Genomic DNA, 18675 nt, shown 5'->3' on the forward strand with positions numbered 1-18675 from the left:
TCACCTGAGCTTTGGCATTCCCTCTCCTGCCACCACTGGGCTGCCAAGGCCACCTCCCCAAGTCCATCCAACCCACAGGAGCATTTTAGCATTCACCCTGCAGATACCAAACGAACTCTGGCAACATCTGGCTTCAGCTCAGCAAATTCTCTGTCTGGTTATGATGAAGCTTTGATCGTAAGTCCAACAGTTCTTAAAAGTCTATATAATTACTCATTTTGCAACAGGTCTTACAGGTGAACATCAAGCTGCACTGCTAACTTGCCCTGTCGATATTGACACTTCTTAAACATTAACAATCAAATAAATAAGGCAGGAATAGCAACCACTTCTGGAAAACTATGTATTTTTCTCTCCCACAGAGAGTCTGAAGCAAACATAACTGGATGAAAGTTGTTTTTAAAGCTGTCAGCAGCAAAATCAACAGTGAACAGGCAGGTTCCATACAATTAAGACTTCAGAGGGAATTAAGCATGTACCCCACACTGACAGGAAGTAAATCCACAGACAAAGCAAATAAAACCCTTTGCCTACTTTGCTCCAAATCTCAGAGTATTATTAAAGTGCCTTTTGCTGTGTACACACGTTTTAAAGATAATTAATTCAGGAAAATGCAAGCAAAATGAAATCTGATTTAGTCAAGTCTTTAAAATACTATGGGATGGCTGGGCAAACATAGCTATGGGTGCATTAAAATGCAGTTACTGATGCACAGTGTAGAAAAGCGATCCACCTCATACCCAAATAAGTAGTGCAATATGGAAACCATGACCAAAATGACAAAAACCAAAACACATACAGGTCAGCTTCCTCTGTTAACTGAATTCACTGCATTAAACAACAAAACTCACATTTCATAGCAAACTGGGTTTTGCCATTCGTAGAATTTCACAGCACTCCACTGACAAAGCTGAACACTTTGCCTACATCCGGTCTTTCAGAAACAGAAAGTGGCATAAGAAAACAGAATCTAAGAGTTCTGCAGGTCATTCACTTTATTTGAAATGAAAACATGAATTCATCCTTTCCCCACAATAAATCGCAGAACATCCCAAGTTGGAAGGGGCCCACAAGGATCATTGAGTTCAACTCCCAGCTCCACACAGGATCACTCAAAACCCAAACCCAGTATCTGAGCGGTGTCCAGACGCTCCTTGAACTCTGGAACTCAGGGCTGTGCCACTGCCCTGGGCAGCCTGTTCTATGCCCACTGCCCTCTGGTGCAGAACCTTTTCCTGTCATTCTGACTCCAGTATCTAGAACTAACAAAGCAGCAGGACTTACTCCTAAAGTACATAATACACCAATGAAGTTGCACATGTGGAGCCCAGGGCTGGGAGAGCAGGTACCTCACTGCAGGCACAGCAGGAGGTGCTGCGGTAAGAAGGGCAAAGGAAACGCATGGACAGGACGCAGTGAAGCACTGCCTCCACTCTTCCAGTTTCCTTCTGTCCTCTGCTGGTTATAATTAATCTCTCAAATAATTGCCTGTTGCACCTACATGTCATACAGTTACACTCATGGGCCTTGTGCTGCCTCTTGACTCATTTTGTTTTTATCAGTTTATATGTTAAGCAAGCTCAGCTTTGCTTCTTTCTTTTTTTGTTTTTTAATGCTTATGATGAATCAGTTCCTCCTGCAGGAACCAGCTATGTTCACTCCACTGCAGCACACTCAAGCTTTCCCCTCCTGGTCCCTGGTACAAATCAGTCCCAGCAGCGCAGCGTCCAGCTGGAGCACAGAGATTTAAGAAACAAAGATGATTCCAAAACACAGACGGGCTGTGTTCAGAGCTGGTGTTGCAAAAAGTGATCTGATGTAGTTCTCTGTGTTCTGCAGTTTCTACCAATTCCTGCATGTTCCCAGTTCTACTAAAAATACTAGGGTACTTTTTTCATTGAGTTTGAAATTCGTATTCTTTAAATCTGAAAGAAGAATGCACGCCAATTCTTCCCCCACCTTGCCTGGTAAGAACATGTTTCTTCTACATCCAAAAAGAACCCCAATAAATTAGGGATACAGATGGAACAGAGGACAGTATGAAGGATATCTGATTGCAATTTTTTGTTATTTTGCTTTTAGGCATTGCTATTTTTTTCAAACCCATTATAATTATTTTTATTTTCAATTCAGAGCTACCATGATACACCAGAAGGCTTTGGAGGGAAAAAACAAAAACACATTATTTCTTTGCAAGAATGGTACTTTGGCAATAGACTTGGGGGTACCTGCCTTTAGTTTCAAAGTACATTTAACATAATGCTGTATAAATAATAAGAACTGCCCCTCAAGAGCGCCAGAGAACCTTGTTTGAATGAAATGAGCAGGAGGCTGCTCCTGCTCCTGCTCCCAGTTCATGCTGCTCGAACAGTATCTGATGGGAACACTCTTACCTGAAAATGCAGAGTAACAACCTCAAATTTTATAACCTCAAGTGCAAAAAACATGGTGGTAAAAATAAATAAAATAAAACCATCACAGAGAAAGTAATTCTTCATGAAATTCTTTGCCTCCCAAAAGCCTACAAAAGCTTTCAATATAAAGCACTCTTACAGACACTGTTCAGCCTCTGTTTAACTAAACGGATGTATTTACCAAATAGACATATTGAAAAAGCACAAGTGCTGCTCAGAACACAAGTGCAAACATTAAATGGGCATCTAAAGCCTTTGCCACAAATACACATGTTCTAAACACTGATTGTGACCTTGTGCAGCACAGCAGTGTGCACAGCTGCTCCTGAAGCCCTGGACTCCTCACATCTGCAAACCAACATCAGTGCAAGAGCTTTCCAGCTCAGGATGCTGAAGCCAAGCAGATGATGCTCAGTAATAACAAAGGAAATGTTACTGCACTTCCTATGCGTATGAATAACCTGAATCCCTTTTAATGCCTACTTTGCAGTCCTGTTCTTTTTTGCTCACTTGAAGTTTCTCAATCTGTCCCAGGAGGACAAAGCTGAGGGGTGACAGGTCCGCAGTGAGACACGCATGAGGGGATCTCATTGTGATCATCCTCTGCTCCTTGATTTAAATGCACTTCCAAAATCAACTGTAAATCTTCTTGATACACAACAGAATTTCTGTTAAAGCAAACCTTCCTAAACACGGAATGGATTTACCAAGTTTTTTGTAAATTATTTTCAATTATTATTTCTAACCACTTTTTCAGTGTTTGAAATGGCAACTCCACTCCGACCTGAATCTACTACTACAGAATTCTTGGTTTCATTGTAAAAACAAAAATAGTCACACCACTGAGTCTTTATTTCCATCTGCAATAATTTATTGGCAACATTTAGCTTGACATCTTCCCCCCACAGTGCAATGCTCTGCTCATGATTAGAGAAACTACAGAAAGGGTCTCCAAAAAAAGTAACACTGGCTTAATGAAACTGTGCATAAATAACCTTGCTAATAAATGAAGGTAAGAAATGCCTGAGTTATCCATCAAGAAGAATGCAATGGGTGATATTACAGGGGAAGGATGGGGAGAGTACCGGGAAAGCAGTAACCTTTGAGGGTAGGAGTCCCACTGCTGCCCCCTGACAGTGACAGCCCTACCCCAGACAGTGGCTGCAGGGACTGGTGCCACCACACCAGGACAAATAGCAGGGGTCTATGGCCCAGCAGATCTATCTGAAGATACAAAGGGATCTCATCTCCTCATCCTCCAGCTGCAGGTAGCTTTGTCTGGGACATTTCAGCCAATGTACACAGAGCTGTGAAATCTCCATTAAAAGAATACACATGCAGCTTACCATTATCAGTACAGGACAAGCAGGTTTGCTAAGCTCAACCTTTCCATTCCTAACTTACCCCAGTTTCCTTCCATGCTCAATTCTAAGGCTCCAGCCCATCACTCCCTCCTGCAGCAGTTACCAGGCTAAAGCAGTGGTGCATCCCAACCAGCTGCACTTCTGTCAAATCCAAACCAAAGTCCAAGCACACAAAAAATCAAGGCTTATAAAAACCAGCTCGCTGTTATCATTGTAAGGGCATCTCCTCGCCATCTTATTAAGGATCTTTTAAACCTGTCATATTTTTAACCCTTCCGCTCCTTCCTTAAAAATGAATACCTCCAGTCTTTCCCTTTCTGTTCTCAGCTATATCACTGAGATAACGTAATGCCTGTAAACAGAACATCCTTCATTCTTCTGTTTTTATTATTATTTATTTACCCAAGTTACAAAGCAAGAAGCAGGTATCATGGGAGCCAACAAAACGCATCAATGCAAAAGCAATTAAATACTCACCCAAGGGAAACTGCTGTCTACTGAAATGAGATACAAGCTTCATTTTGTTGTCATCAAAGAATTAACTAGGGAACATGCCAATAATTTATAAAGGAGTAGACACCAGCAGAAATGGTAAGAGGAGGGGAAAATCTATTAGGTTCAGAATTGCAGAGAAGACTATGCTGACTACAAAGGAAGAATTTGTAAACAAGGTCTAATGTTTCTTAAAATAATCACTGATGGATAACTTGCAGCTCAGACTTGGAAATATCTCTCCATATTAGTCCTGCTGATTTCACTGGGATCTGTAGGTGCACACACACTATTCAAAACAGCCCCACCGTCCTGTTATTTTGTTTGGGTTTTTCTGTGGTTGGGGATTTTTGCTGGGGGGAGGCGGTTGTTTGGGGAGCAGCACTTCCAAAAAAGGAGGCTGATAAACTCCTTACTGAAATTTCACTTTGACTCTGGTTCAACCTGGTGTGCCGCCACACAGCTTTCACTTTTCTCCAGCTCCCACAATGACAAATGTGCAATTTTCAGCATCTTCCTTCCTGGTTCCTGCCTTTTTCATAAACAGCAGCAATCCATCCTTGGTCAGCTGGTCGCAGGAAGATTTTTCTCCCTTCCCAACCCCCACCAAAATTTCATACCCTGTCCACTAAAATTTTAAGCAAAACAATTTATTTCACAACCGTTTTCTCACCAGCGTTGTCCACAGGCTACAGGAGTTCCTGGTCCACTTCAAAGCAGTGCTGGCAGGGCCATAACTGAACTTTCTTCTCTGCTCAGCACCAGCACTACCTGGAGGGACTATTATCCTTCTCAGCCTTATTATTCCTTGCCTCTGGCTACAACATCCTCCCCTTCTCCATGGGAGCAACCCTACTCGCTTGTCAAGTTCTTCCCCATTCCTGCTGCTGCTTACATTCTCCAAAGCTCTTCCTAGAAGACCACTTGCTACCGCACCCCAAACAAACCCTTTTCAAGTTGCTGCTCCAACCCACTCCCAACAGAAAGCTCTGTCTCCTTCCCTATGCAATTGGTGGGGATAGCCCCACAGCTCCCTGCCCCTGCCCCTTCCACTCGGGAATTCATCAGTCCAGCCCGTGGCAGACTCCCTTTGCAGAGGTAAATCTACAAATTTTATGTTTTCAGATCAAAATGCATGCTCTAAGGTGGTACGAGGACAGATTTTGGATTGGTTGTGGATTTAATTGGAGGACCTCCCACCACAACCACCCACTGCTTCTGAAAGCGCTCCCCATTTTACCAAGGAATAGCAGCAGCACTTATCTCCATAAACCGTTGTTCAAAACCCAGGCTAGGTGTTCTGGAGGGCAGGGGACCACTCAGAACTAGGAGGAAATAGTGACAAACAGAAATTTGACACACCTTTTCCACCCCCAACCCTACAAACTTCTAATTTACACATGTGAATGCAATCTAACCAGAGAACAGAAACTGTAGTGTAAAAGATTCAGTCTATTCACTGAAAGGACAAATTCCTACTTCAGGCCAGTGACAATAATGCTGTAGGTTATCGTAGTGCTAGACAGCATTCTTGCTTCTGCTCTGATACTGGCACCTAATCAGCAGATACATCCAAAATATTTTACAGCAGTCTATGCTAAGACTGAGAGTTGTGGATCTGAGTATTTCACTTCACATAGCTTGGAACTTCAAGACCCTAAAAGCCTACACGTATCAGAGTAGTAACAGTGGCACAGCAAGAGCTCCAAGAACCATCACTTTGTGCAAACATCTGAAATGAATAATTAAATACTTCAGGGAAGTATTAAACTCAGAATCTTTGGATTTGCCTTGTGTGAACTTTTACGCTGGTGATGTCTGCCCACTCAAGATTGCGCACTGCCAAGGCGCTTGTTTCTTACACTGGAAATCCAACCCACCATTCAGACCTCTACACAGGTTACGCCAACCATAAACCATCACAACTAAGCCTGAACTTTGTTTATCTGTACCCACATGCTCTTTTGTTCTTGACTGCTAGTTCCATACATCCAGATTTAGTGTTTCATAGCAATTGCCATTTGTGCTACTGTGTATTTGTTCATGCTACTGAGAGGAAAAAATACTGTAAATTCAGATTTGTCACCTCTAGCTCTGCATTTCCATCTGAAGAATCTACAGAAACAAGATCTCACAGCTGTGAAGCATCTTTTTTAAGGACACAAGCAGATGCAAGTTCAAAATCCCAAGCTGTCAGCATTGTGTAAGCAGCTCTTCTGGTTTCAGAGTCAATGTTAACAACACTGGATGGGAATGTCAGTACTTGCAGGTGTATGTATCAGCATTCAACAGGACAGAGTAGGACCACAAAGTCAAATGGAAAATGAGAAAAAGCAGCTGAAGATTACTGAACAGCATGTTTGCTCTAAAACACCGTTACTTTTCCCCCGGTGCTCTGTGCCCACCAGCACACACACACTCCCTCTGTCAACTCAGCAGACAAACATACACTGAAATCCCCTGGAGAAATGGACTGGGCAAGACCCACACTGGAAAGCAATAGTAATAAACCAGTGGTACACAGAGGGGGCATGGCAAAGGGTTATGGTGAGAAGCATCACATCACCCAGCAAAGCTCCTGAGGAGCACTGTTTATCCTGCAAAACCCCTTTAAAGTGCAGCACTACAACTATGGGCTGGTGCAGGCAACATCACACACACACACAAAAATAATAATAATAATAATAATAATAAAAAGCTTCAAGAAAGGATTTTCTGATCACCAGATTACCACCGAATAGAAACCTGTGTTTATCTTCCTAGCTCTATAACTTCCACACAGTCCAGCTCCAGTAGTTAGAACTTTGTTTTAGTGTTAAACAACTTGTTTGGAAATTGATAGGTTCACTGCCCTGAAACAATCCTCAGCACTTTGCAGTGTGATGGCAAGGGACAGGAGCTGTAACAATAGGGATTAACGAAATCTGAGTTTGAGAGTAACACCAGCAGTGGTGCAGGAAGTGCTGTGCCTGTCAATCCTGAACTGAAAAAATCTTATTTCCAAACTGCAAATGAATGTTTCCTCTCGCAGAACTTGGGAATTGAGCACGTGGTGACAACCTGACTGTGTGTGATAGTGTATATGCCAAGATATTATGGATATAATGAAAGATTTCCTTCTTAAACGCTTATAAAGAACTGTAATAAGTTTTACTACCAAGTTTACCAATACCGCCAAGCCATTAGCTTCCATTTTACACGGCAAGTAACAGCCTGCAACATTATAGACCTGCATCTGTGAGTAACATGTAGTCTGCAGGTTGGGACCACCTGACACTGACTGCATCCATGAGGGTATTCCACTAAGAGCAGCTTTATTTTTGAAACCACGTTAAATAAATTGCAAAACAATTCAGTCTGTTTCCCCCAACACACCATGGAACAACTCCCTACTTGCAAGCACAACTCTTTTCTTCTTGTACCTTTTAATTAGAGTTACAAAATGTTTACGTTAGAAGGAACAATTGCCACGATTTCTTTTCAAGCAGCTTCCAGATCTGCTGTAACATGTCTTTGTATCTGATTGACACCATTTTCACTACACAGAGGTGGTTATACAACCCTGGTGCTTCTCTCATACTTTTTTTCAGGACTTTCAGTATTTATTCATTGCATTTCACATGTAACAGTAAGGCATATGTAAAACTAATCGCCTCCATCCCATCGCCATTTAGCTACCTGGTTTAAGAGCAGTGGAAAGAGCAGGCATACAGATCTTGAAACACACATCAGGATGGTGTATTTTGTTGCAGTACATGATTAAAAACCGTTTCCACAACCCTACACAACAAAGTTCAGTGTTACTTTTTACGCAACTTAGGAGAAGTAAAGGAATGAAAAAAATACAAAATACAAACATGTTCTTATGCTCCTTTTAAAGTTTATACCAAAACCCATTGGGTTTGAAGAGTTCATTTGAGCTTTTACAGGTGAAAACAAAACATATATATATTTATGTGTGTGTGCATGTGTACAATTTTTCAAAACATTGGCTTTAGTGCCTGGCCTTAAAAACAAATAAATAAAAATAAATCTTAAAATTATCGGGCTCTCATATTGAAAACTGGATTGAATACCACTGTTGGGAGGAGCTGAGGAGTCCCCATCCCTTCTTCCAGCATTTCTCCATGGAGCTGAGTCCTCCCCAGAGCGCAGAGCTCTGTATTCTGCACTAAGTTGTACTGTTCCACATAGACACTGCCCAGCTCTTCCAGCAACACACAAGATGTAAGCATTTTGTCCAAAGCACACGTAAAAGTGCATACCTAAGGCCACACAAAGAGCAGCAGTAGAAGTTATTGGTGGAGTTTGGCTTTTTTTTTTTTTTTTTCTTGTTTTTTGTTATCTTCATGTTTTTTTCCATGCATGTGCTTACTTTTACACATAGAAAGTGGCTGCTCTGCAAGATCACATACCGGTGTAAACGGAGACCTGTAACAAGAGGATGCAATGGATAGGATCCACTGAAGGAGACCCGGACAACTGGCAGTGTATATGTGCATGCTGAAGGAAGGCTGTGCAGCTGTGGGCATGCTGCAGCCAGCTCCCACACTGTAAAAATCAGCAGTTATATATGGCTGCTTGAGGATAAGGTAAATCATACCTTAGAATCATGTTTTTCTCTACACCAACTCTGAAGGGAGCCTGTGGCATACAGATCACCAGTAGACACCAAACAACTACATTTTTACTTATGCTTGTTCCTGTCAAAGTTGACTGATGTGATGGAGGTGAAGATAATATTATCTCAGCATGAAGATATCAGTTCTCAGTGTCAGTAGGAGAAAGAGCTGCAATCAGACCTTTGTGTACTAGATAGCAACAGTGTTGAAAGTAAGAAAGTGCTACAGAGCACCTGAAGCTGTCCAAGAGAAACTGACAGTCACACAGATACTCTCTTAAACTGGGTATTAATCACCACTTGAAATCAGCACTTGGAATACGAAGCAAGACCAAAGATGTTGGCGATGGCAACTTATACAGACTGAAATTATACCTTGTAGGAGCAAACTCTGTATGGTTCAGTACTGACATATGAGCCCTTGCACTGCAATATTCAACATCTCTCCTCTCTCTGAGGCAATGTTATTGTCCTTCCTTCTCCTGAACACCTTTGTACATGCTTCCACCTCAGAATGAGTGGTTTAATCTCAGGGTATTCTCACAGCACACAGCTGCTGCCCCAACACAGCCCTGTCATGCTGCCTGACTCATTTGCAGAGTGTGGTGTGAGCTGATGTGGTACTTGATTTATTGTTGGCTTCCTGGTGCAAAGAATCACCTTTAATGAGCAAGCAGCACATTCACCTGGAGCAATGACACAGAGTTTGGTTTCTTTTGCAACGATTCACATTTTGTATCATGCAAGTTCATATCTAATGCATATTCTGATTTTACCAAATAAAAAAATAAATAAATAAATAAAAATAAATAAAAGGTATTTCACATCACAAGATAGTGAAGAGTTTTATGATTATTATTATGATTATTAAAATATATTGGCTTTATTGGCTATATTGGCAGGTGAATATTGATTTGTGAAATAGCAATGCAAGGAGGAATCTGGATGGTTTCCAACAAAAAAAAAATAAACATAAGATGTTCCATATCAAAAAGAACATTTTCCTTAAAATCATCAGAGCCCTGTTTATTGCCACAAATGTACAGATTTTAACAAAGACAATTTATTCTTTGGAGGGAAAAGAAAGTAACTGTAAAGAACGTGCCAGTACTTGATTACAATCAAATCTCTCAAAGCTCAATCTATTATACTATTGCTACAGCACATCCGTGAAGCAAATGAGTCAGGGCAACCTCCAGTGCATCTCAGGAAGCTTCCAGGCAACACCATTTCCAATGCGTGCTTCTAATAACACTGTTAGTACTGACGGAAACCTGTCATCATGTAAGGCTACTCCAATTGAGTACTTCAGAACTCACTGCCCATGCTCCTACATCTAAAATATATGATAAGTAAACATGCTAAAGTAACAATCATGTAGACTCTTGAACATAGGTTTCATAATTTCATATGATTTCTTAGATCTCTCACCCTGAACTCAGGGCCAGCTGGCTTTCATCCCTCTCCCACTTGCTTAAGCGGTGTGTGTTGCTAAAGCAGCCGGTGTTGCGCATTGAAAAGAGCCTGGAGACACCAGTGCTTGTGAACACTAGAGAAATACTTCATTTCTTGTGTGAAAGCAGATTGCCAAACACCATAAAACAGTGCTCTGATTTCCTGTTTTTTCTTTTACCCTTACAAACAGCTGAATCATTGAATCCATTCATCACTGAAGAGGCTTCTCTTGAAGAGTTTTAACACTTGTAGACACAAAGCTGCAAAGGCAAAGACACTGCAGAAAACATAAGCCTCACTGAGAGCTACAATGTTAAGCACGAGTAGCAACTTAGCAGAACTGAAGAAAATAACATTTACAAGAAAAAAATCCTTTTTACGTTACCACGTCACTGATGCCGGTAACACCAAATAACCCAAAAAAGATAAAGCAGTTACTAAAATCAACCTCAGTAAGGTCTTAGTATGTATGTGTGAGAAGTTAAAAAGAGATAACTAAATTAACAAGCTCACAAGGGTTCAAACCTTGAATGAAAATTAAGCAGTCACCTAAGTAACTCCTCAAAATGAATGTAACCTGACTCTGAGAAGCACTCATTGAATTCCTTAATTATGGACTCTGTTCCTGTAACTGAAATCCAATGAAATTCAATCCTGTGATTATCCCGAACACAAATACAGAGTGAGACTTCACCTGTAGAGAAGCCATGGTAAGGTCAAACATGGTCTCTGGCCCCTCTACTCTTTCTCTCTTCATTTTTCCACACTGATGGTGCTTGGTACAATTTACCCAGAGTAGGAAGGACAAATTCCATCACAGAGACTGTGAGTATCCACAGGCATGATGGAATTTAATTCAAGGGGACCTGCAGTGCGATCCAAGTAGCCCAAGCAGAACCTGTTCCTGAAGCCAAAAGACCTACCACACTGGCTTCAATGCAGGGCCCCAGACAAGGCTGAGAACTGCATCTCTGCATTCAGACTGGAAGCACAGCACACACTCTCAGTAAAATCACTCATCGTGGCATTTAGAAATGTCTCAGTTTCACCAGAAGTCTGTCAAACCACAGCAGAGCCCAGGGAACCCCACTGATGCCACTCAGAGTGGCTGTCACTCACAGGCCGGACACACCACAGGGACCCTGCAGGGCCTCCCGGGAGGAAAACGAACACAATCAGCCTCATTAAGAATCAGGTCCTCTCTGGCCCTGGAAGTTCTGACAGCAAATCCACCCCCTCCTTCCACAGGTAGTGCAGTCATTCAAGCAAGTGGCACCTATGATGCTCATCACATCCAAAGAGCATGCTTACCAGCACAGACAGTCCACATAACAGCTGAGAACAAATGCTTCAAGACCAGCCCTCTTCACAGAGGACCCTTCACAGCAACATCATGACACGACACAAATCCAACTGTGGGGCTGCTGCTGCCTGAAGAAACTGCAGATCATTCAGTGCTAAATGCACATCTTCCGGAGTTTAACTGCAGAATTTGACAAATATATTGCTGGTAGGACCCCGTGTCTGGACAGAAATCCACTTGATTTCAGGGCTGTTCCATCCAGTTCTTACCTAAGTGGCCCTGGTCATGCCACAACAGCAGTCACTTTCCTGTAGGGGACAGGTTCCACACATCAGAAGTCTTGAAAGCATTTCATATTTAATAAGTGTAGCACTCTCAATGCACACAACAGAAGCCAAGTTGAGATTTTTCTTTTTCACACATTCTGCCTTTCAGATTTTATTTGTAAATTGCAAATTCCAGACACGTATCAGAATACTTTCTGGATTCATTCACACAGCATGAACTGCAGGATGTTTGAAAACATTCTATGCTTTGCACTTCCAGATGAGATATGGGGAAAAAACGCGAATTGGCTCTTTAAAAACAAGGAAGGCAGATAAGGTATTTCAATGGCCAATACGGTTGGGATGGCTCCCATTTATGTTCTGTACACAGTCCACCTGAATGCTAACAAACAAGTCGGTGCTCTGGCCAAGGGTAATAAAAAGGAAAGGTGCTGTAAAAAGAATAGTTTGAACAGTTTGCCCTCAACTGATAAAGAAAGAGGCAAATAGAACAATTGTGTGGAACCGTGCTTGGCTGGTGAAAGCACACTGTCTGTTTTGTTAGCTCTACAACTACCATCTATTAAAAAAAAGGAAAGAAAGAGAGGAGAAAAACTAAGAACATTTCCCCTCCCAGCTGGTAACAGAAGATTAAAAAAGGGAGTGCCTTGCAGCTGCTGATCCTCAGATTATACTGCCTTTCTCTTCAGAGGAGCTTCAGTTGTCTCATGCAGTCATGTTTGAGCAGCTTGAAAATCAGTGAACATATCCAATTTTTATGGTATTGTACTTCAGTAAAAAGTGCATCATTGTACGTGAGAAACGATTATTTACTTATGTTTTAAACTGAATTATTTTCCCCTCTTCATAGTGATGTTCTGGTTTTTTGTGTTGTTGTTTTGTTGTTTTTTTTTTTTTCCTAATACTGATTTCTATAACCAATCTGTTTGGCTATAAGCTCCCACAAGGCATTTTGTCTGCTACGGACAATCTGCTGAATGTACATTTCTTAACATTATTAAAAGCGATTAAATGAAAGTTTCACTAGCTGTTAAACACACACATGGGTTTAAGCTTATTTAATGTTTTACAAACCCAACTTAAATATATGCTGGGGTAGAATAGGCACACAAATGTCCTTTCAAATCATTAGCAGAAGAGTCTCTGTTTGGCAACCTACTCTCACTTGTAAATTGCCGGCAGCAGAACAAGTAGAAATGAAGTGACATCCAACCTAGCAGAATCCTACCACCACATTCTCACTTATCACCATGCACAGCACTTCCAACGCATTCAGTAAAAGTCAACTTTCTGTTGCAAATCCTGCCTCGGTAGCAGTTGCAGCAAATTTCATGACAGTCCTACTGGCAGGTGAAAAAGCTGTCTGTCTGTATCCTCCCCACATGGCCAGTTCATGTACATGAGAACATGCAGCACATAAGTGCATGACAGCATCTGGACAGAACGTGCAATGCTGCCATCACTCTTGCACAGCAGCCACCCCTTCTGTTTTGTTCTTGCATGCCTTCAGGAACAGCTCATCTAAGCAGGGTGTGAGATTAATAGCCCAATACAGAATTCCTTGACTACTGTCCTGCTATAGAAAACAGCCTCATTTTAAGACAGAGAGGTTTAAAAAAAAAAAAAGCCCAAGACATCTCGAGACAGCCTAAAAACACATACATGGCAGAGTAAAGGAGGAAAAGTTAATACACCATTTATATCCACCTGCAGACCACCTCCTCTTTTCTTCTACCGCAGGATACAGAGATGAAGCAATGACCACAACTGAGACGCTGTGATTCTCTTTCATAGTGTCACTGTGCACTCAGTAACACATGAGAACCAGGAAACCCTCTAAAGCAGCCTGTGGAGTGCTTATAGTGCCTAAAAGGGAAAGGGTCACTGTCATGTAACAATCAATTCCAAGAAACAGAATGAGAATCAGAAAACCAAAATAATAATAATTAATAAACCAAAATAAATTTTGGTTTATTTATTTATAAATAAATAAATAAATTTATTTATATATAAATAAATATATATATATATTGGTTTATTAATAAATAAATCAAAAATAAATAAAAAGAGGCTACAAACTAGGAAAACAATTAACTTTGATGAAAAAGACAATAACAGCAATGCCAATTTACAGGTGATAAACAGCTCTGTTTCCAAAGGCAGAAAAAGTTGAGGAGAGAGCAGAAAGCAAAACAGCAGCACTGTGAGCTTCAGGAGTGGTTAAACCTAAGTACAAGCCGACAATGTGTTCTCAGGGGCTTTCTAATGAAAAGCATGTCTGGAATAATGGGGATGTGCTACAACAAGGAAGAGACACATAATGATGCATGCAAATCATTAGAGATATTTGTTAACAGGATTCACTGAAATCTCTCAAGCTACCCAGTCTCAAGAACTTGTGTGCCCTCATGCCAGGTAACTGTGTGCTCTTCAAAGGCACAGAGTCACTCAGAAATAAAGTCACGTGGCAGAAGACAAACAATGGCTCATCTGAAATTATTCAGTACATGTTTTCATTGCTCAGTCCTCCAGCTGCATCTTTCCAACATGCTGGAGATAACGTGGCTATGTCAGCTGCTAGCAGAACCTGAAGTCTTCAACAAAAGCGGTAATACTGAGCTGCAATTGTGCTGTGGCATGTGTTCAAAACACACAAAAAATGAATTGATGCTTATTAAACTCAAACCAGTCATTATAAAAGCTGTTTTAGGGTGACATTATAATCTGTAATATCTCAATTTTCAGGGCTTAGAATTTTTATTATTTAATATTTGCTACAGCTAACACAGCTCTGCGTGTTTCCTTCTCCTTAATGTAGACATCCTGATATAGCATTATAATCATGAAAACTTACATCTACAAGGAGAAAATGTGCTTTCTTCTGCACTGCATGCAGAAGGGATTAAAAACCTGTGCTAGACTGAGCTCCTTTTCAGTCAGCATCAGTAGCACAGTAGTCCACAAGCAAAGTTGAGACCATGGCAATTAACCCCATCAATCTACAAGGAACACACACGCACACAGACAGTTCTTGCTCCCAGACCTTGCCTTTTGACCTGGCACCTTTTCTCACCAGCACTGGCTGAACATTAAAGCACTTACTGACTACTTACTTGCAACACTTCAATACTGAAAGAAAATTACAGCACTTTAGTGAGAAAAAAAACAGACTTAATTTTCACCAGCATGGGTCTATATTCTCCCTTGCCTAAACTTCTCATCCTTAAGCCCAATACATCACTGATATATCTCCTTACAGCTTCTGTGTGGCACCAAGTTTAAAATAAAGTTAAAAAAAAATCAAAATCACTGTTCATGAATCCATTTAGCTAGCTATATTAAAGCAAAATATAAGATTTTGCTCTGCCTTCTTTCTTAGTTACAACCTCTTCAACAAGTACGCAATACTGGAGTCAACATCCCCACTACTCAGCATGGATTACCGTACAGAAGTTTCAACCACAGTTAATTCATACTGTGAGAGAGAACTCATACAAATTGGGACCTGTGAAATGAATTACACAAGAAACAGTAATTATTTAAGCAGCTGAGCAGACAGAGCCCACACTTCTCTAACAGGAAGATTCTTTCTTTCCAGCAGCCAATTACCACAAGTCACTCACTTCTCAGCCTGGCAAAGCCTGGCATGTCTTTTCATAGGAAAGCTAACCTCCAGAAGAGCAGCAGGATTAAGCACGGCAGCTCTTCACCACATCCTTACTAGAGGGGAAAGATAGAGCTGTAGCTGGGAGTCAGCATGTCATTGTGTTATTTCCAGCCTGGTGCTGGGCTGCCTGTGTGGTCTCAGTCAGTAACCTCCTGTGCTTTGCTTCCCCCATTTGCTCTGTGTGTTAATTATATACCTGTCAAATGCTACAACATTTGCTCAACGATTTGCTTTTTGACTGGAGAAGGTGGTGAAACACACACGGAAATTACCAAATTAAGAGAAGAAGGCACTGGAGAGAGGAAATCTTGTTTCTGCTGCAGCAACAACAGTTCAGCAAAGTACTTTTCACTATCTTAAGAGAGTGCAAACACACAGAAAAAATCCCCATGTGGATGTTGTACAAGCACCCACTTGCCATAAACAAGGACTCTCTCAGTGACTGTGGATCTGGGACAGTGGTGATGAAAAGGACCCAGCCCTGCCCTGGCACAGCAGGTCACTGACAGAGTCATCTTCCTTCCAAACTCGCAGCCTGGTGGAGAAAAACTATCAAGGAATTGCCTACATCTTCACTACAGGATTCAACTTTCTCATCTGAACTGAGACACTGCAGTGTTTTTTTCTTAAATCCTAACCACAGTATTTATAGCCTCTGTCATGCATTTCTACATCTTTCCATCCCCAAGGTTTCTTCACACATGGACAATTATTAAAATTGAATAATTTTGAGCAAAAAAATCTACCTGTCTATCATTAGTTTCCTATGACCTATTAGTAAAGTTGCACTGAATTCCTCCAAAGACACCCTGCTTTCACAGTTGCAGATAAACGAGACTTAACTCTGAGTCAGGACTCAAACCATTTGGTGCTCACCAACCTGTATGCACGACCTTACCTCATAGTAAGAAATCAAGGCAACCTGCAGCAGTTCATCCATACCCATACAAAAAGAAAGTTCTAACACCCTGGAGGCACTCCCAGTGGATGCTGCACAGCAGCTCTCCAGGCAGAAACAGAGCTGGTGTTGGTCTTGCACCAAGCAAGCACAGCTCCTTAGCAAGGGAGCAGAAATGAAGCTCAAAAAACTGAAGCCCACAGTAGCAACCAGGATGAAAATGTAGGTAAAGAAGCAAAAAAAGAAAAGGTCTCCATGCTTTTAAGCAATTAAGTTGATTTTGTTAACTGAGTTCCAAAGGACTCCCAAAGGGCCAAGTTCTGTGATGAAACACAGCCACAAAAATTACTTGAGAAGTGATATGAAACATCAGCTAAACACAATCATCGTTCCAGTCACTTAAAAAATAACAAAACATGGATATGGAGTTTTAATTAATGGAGCTCTCCTACACTGAGCATAATGTGCATCAAAATCAAGGCCTTAAAAACAAACAAAAAAATAAAAGTATTCGCATCACATTTAGTTGAAAATTCATACAGATAAGGTTTCTCCTCTCCCATTTAGCAGTGCAGCCCAAGTAGAAGAGCCAACAGGGTGTGTTTATAAGGAGCCAGGGAAGGACTCCTCTCTGCTTTGCTTTCACATCTCATGTTGGGTTTAAAGAGGGAGGGAGAGGGGAGTTTTGAAGTTCAAATAAGTAGAAGAAACGCTGTCATCCAAGATCAGTTGTTGATTCTAAATTCCTTCAGCTTCCATGGGACAGATGTAAACCCATGTTGTTTGACTGCTCTAGGTACCAATCTCCACCATGTCCTCCCTCCCACACACACCATAATTTGTACACCAAAGAGCTGCATACTGAAATTTCAACACTATGAAGGAGGGGAAGAAAAAGTACATGTTTCTGCTGTCATCATCAGACGGGAGCTTCTGAGAAACCTTGACTCTGCCCTCATCAAGCCCTGGTCCACACCACCAGAACACCCACTGCCCAGCTTCACGAGTAGCAAAGGAGGAGGTGAACAGCAAGAGGCTGGCTGCTGCTAGTCAGAAATGCTGAGAGTGGCATGAGTTGGGATTGCAGGGCACAGATCCCCTGACTTATTGGATTGAGGTACAGCTGGCACATCTGAAGCTATGTGGTCTTCACTGAGTCTGCTTTCAGACCAGAGCATCAAGTGAAAGAAAAGCTGCAAGAGAGCATTAATAATAAACTGCTTGATCTCAGACTCTGCTTGCTTTCTCAGCATTTAGCTTATACTGCAATTTAACACAAAACAACAGTGAGTTATTACACACCGAACTCTGCTTGAGAAAGGAACAGTACACTTTAAGAAAGCAAGTGACAGAAAAGCTCTGGATTAAATATGGTGTGCATCTAAATCATAATTCATAACAGAAAACTATTCATTTTTTATTTCAACATGACTTACAACTTTAGTCTCCAAAAGTGATCAAGAAAAAATGTGTATTTATTGTGTTTTAAAATGGATCCCTACTCACAGGGCCTTTGGCATTCACTAACCTTTGGCAAAAAAGCCTTTCAGGATGCACAAAATGCACACAGAAGCACCCAGAGCTGGAGCAGTCCTATGACTGTCTAATCATGGACTTAACACATGGGCTAAGAAAGCAAAGCAGGCCACCCATACAACGTACACGTTACAAAAACAGTTATTATGATTTTCAGATCCAAAATATTCTAATAACATTCACATTAAACAAAGAATACATATGTTTCTATTTACTTTGCTCAACAATGAGACCAAGCAAGTACCGAATTAAGAAGTCAGAGCAATTTAGAACAAAGTGGTACACTTCCTACAAACTGCACTCCAGCACAGTGGCTGGCCATGGTAAATACTGAACTATGGATCTCGTTCTAAAAGCCAGAGGAGCAGCACCCACACACAAGCAGTTACACCCCTATCTTGAGGACATGCCCAGAACGGGATTCACAGGGTCCCTCAGGTGACGCCACACATCAGCACTCTTCCCAAGCCCTTTGCTTACCCTGGGCCCAACATTACTCCCAGCAGTTACTTCCCACCAGGACACCACAAAGAGCAGATTTCATGTCTGTCTCAAACACACGATTGTCAAAAAAATGTTTCAAAAGGAGATTTACAACACAGTTCCCTTCAGCAGCTTGTTTAGACTTCTCCAAATCC

General features: G+C 41.4%; 1 protein-coding gene across 1 annotated transcript in view; it reads right to left on the reverse strand.

Moving 5' to 3' along the window:
• PARD3 (par-3 family cell polarity regulator) overlaps positions 1–18675 on the reverse strand; it is a 411266-nt gene that overhangs the window by 384103 nt on the left and 8488 nt on the right. The window lies entirely within an intron of this gene.

The sequence above is a fragment of the Excalfactoria chinensis genome, chromosome 2 (genome assembly GCF_039878825.1).
Source record: "Excalfactoria chinensis isolate bCotChi1 chromosome 2, bCotChi1.hap2, whole genome shotgun sequence".
Classification (NCBI taxonomy): Eukaryota; Metazoa; Chordata; class Aves; order Galliformes; family Phasianidae; genus Excalfactoria; species Excalfactoria chinensis.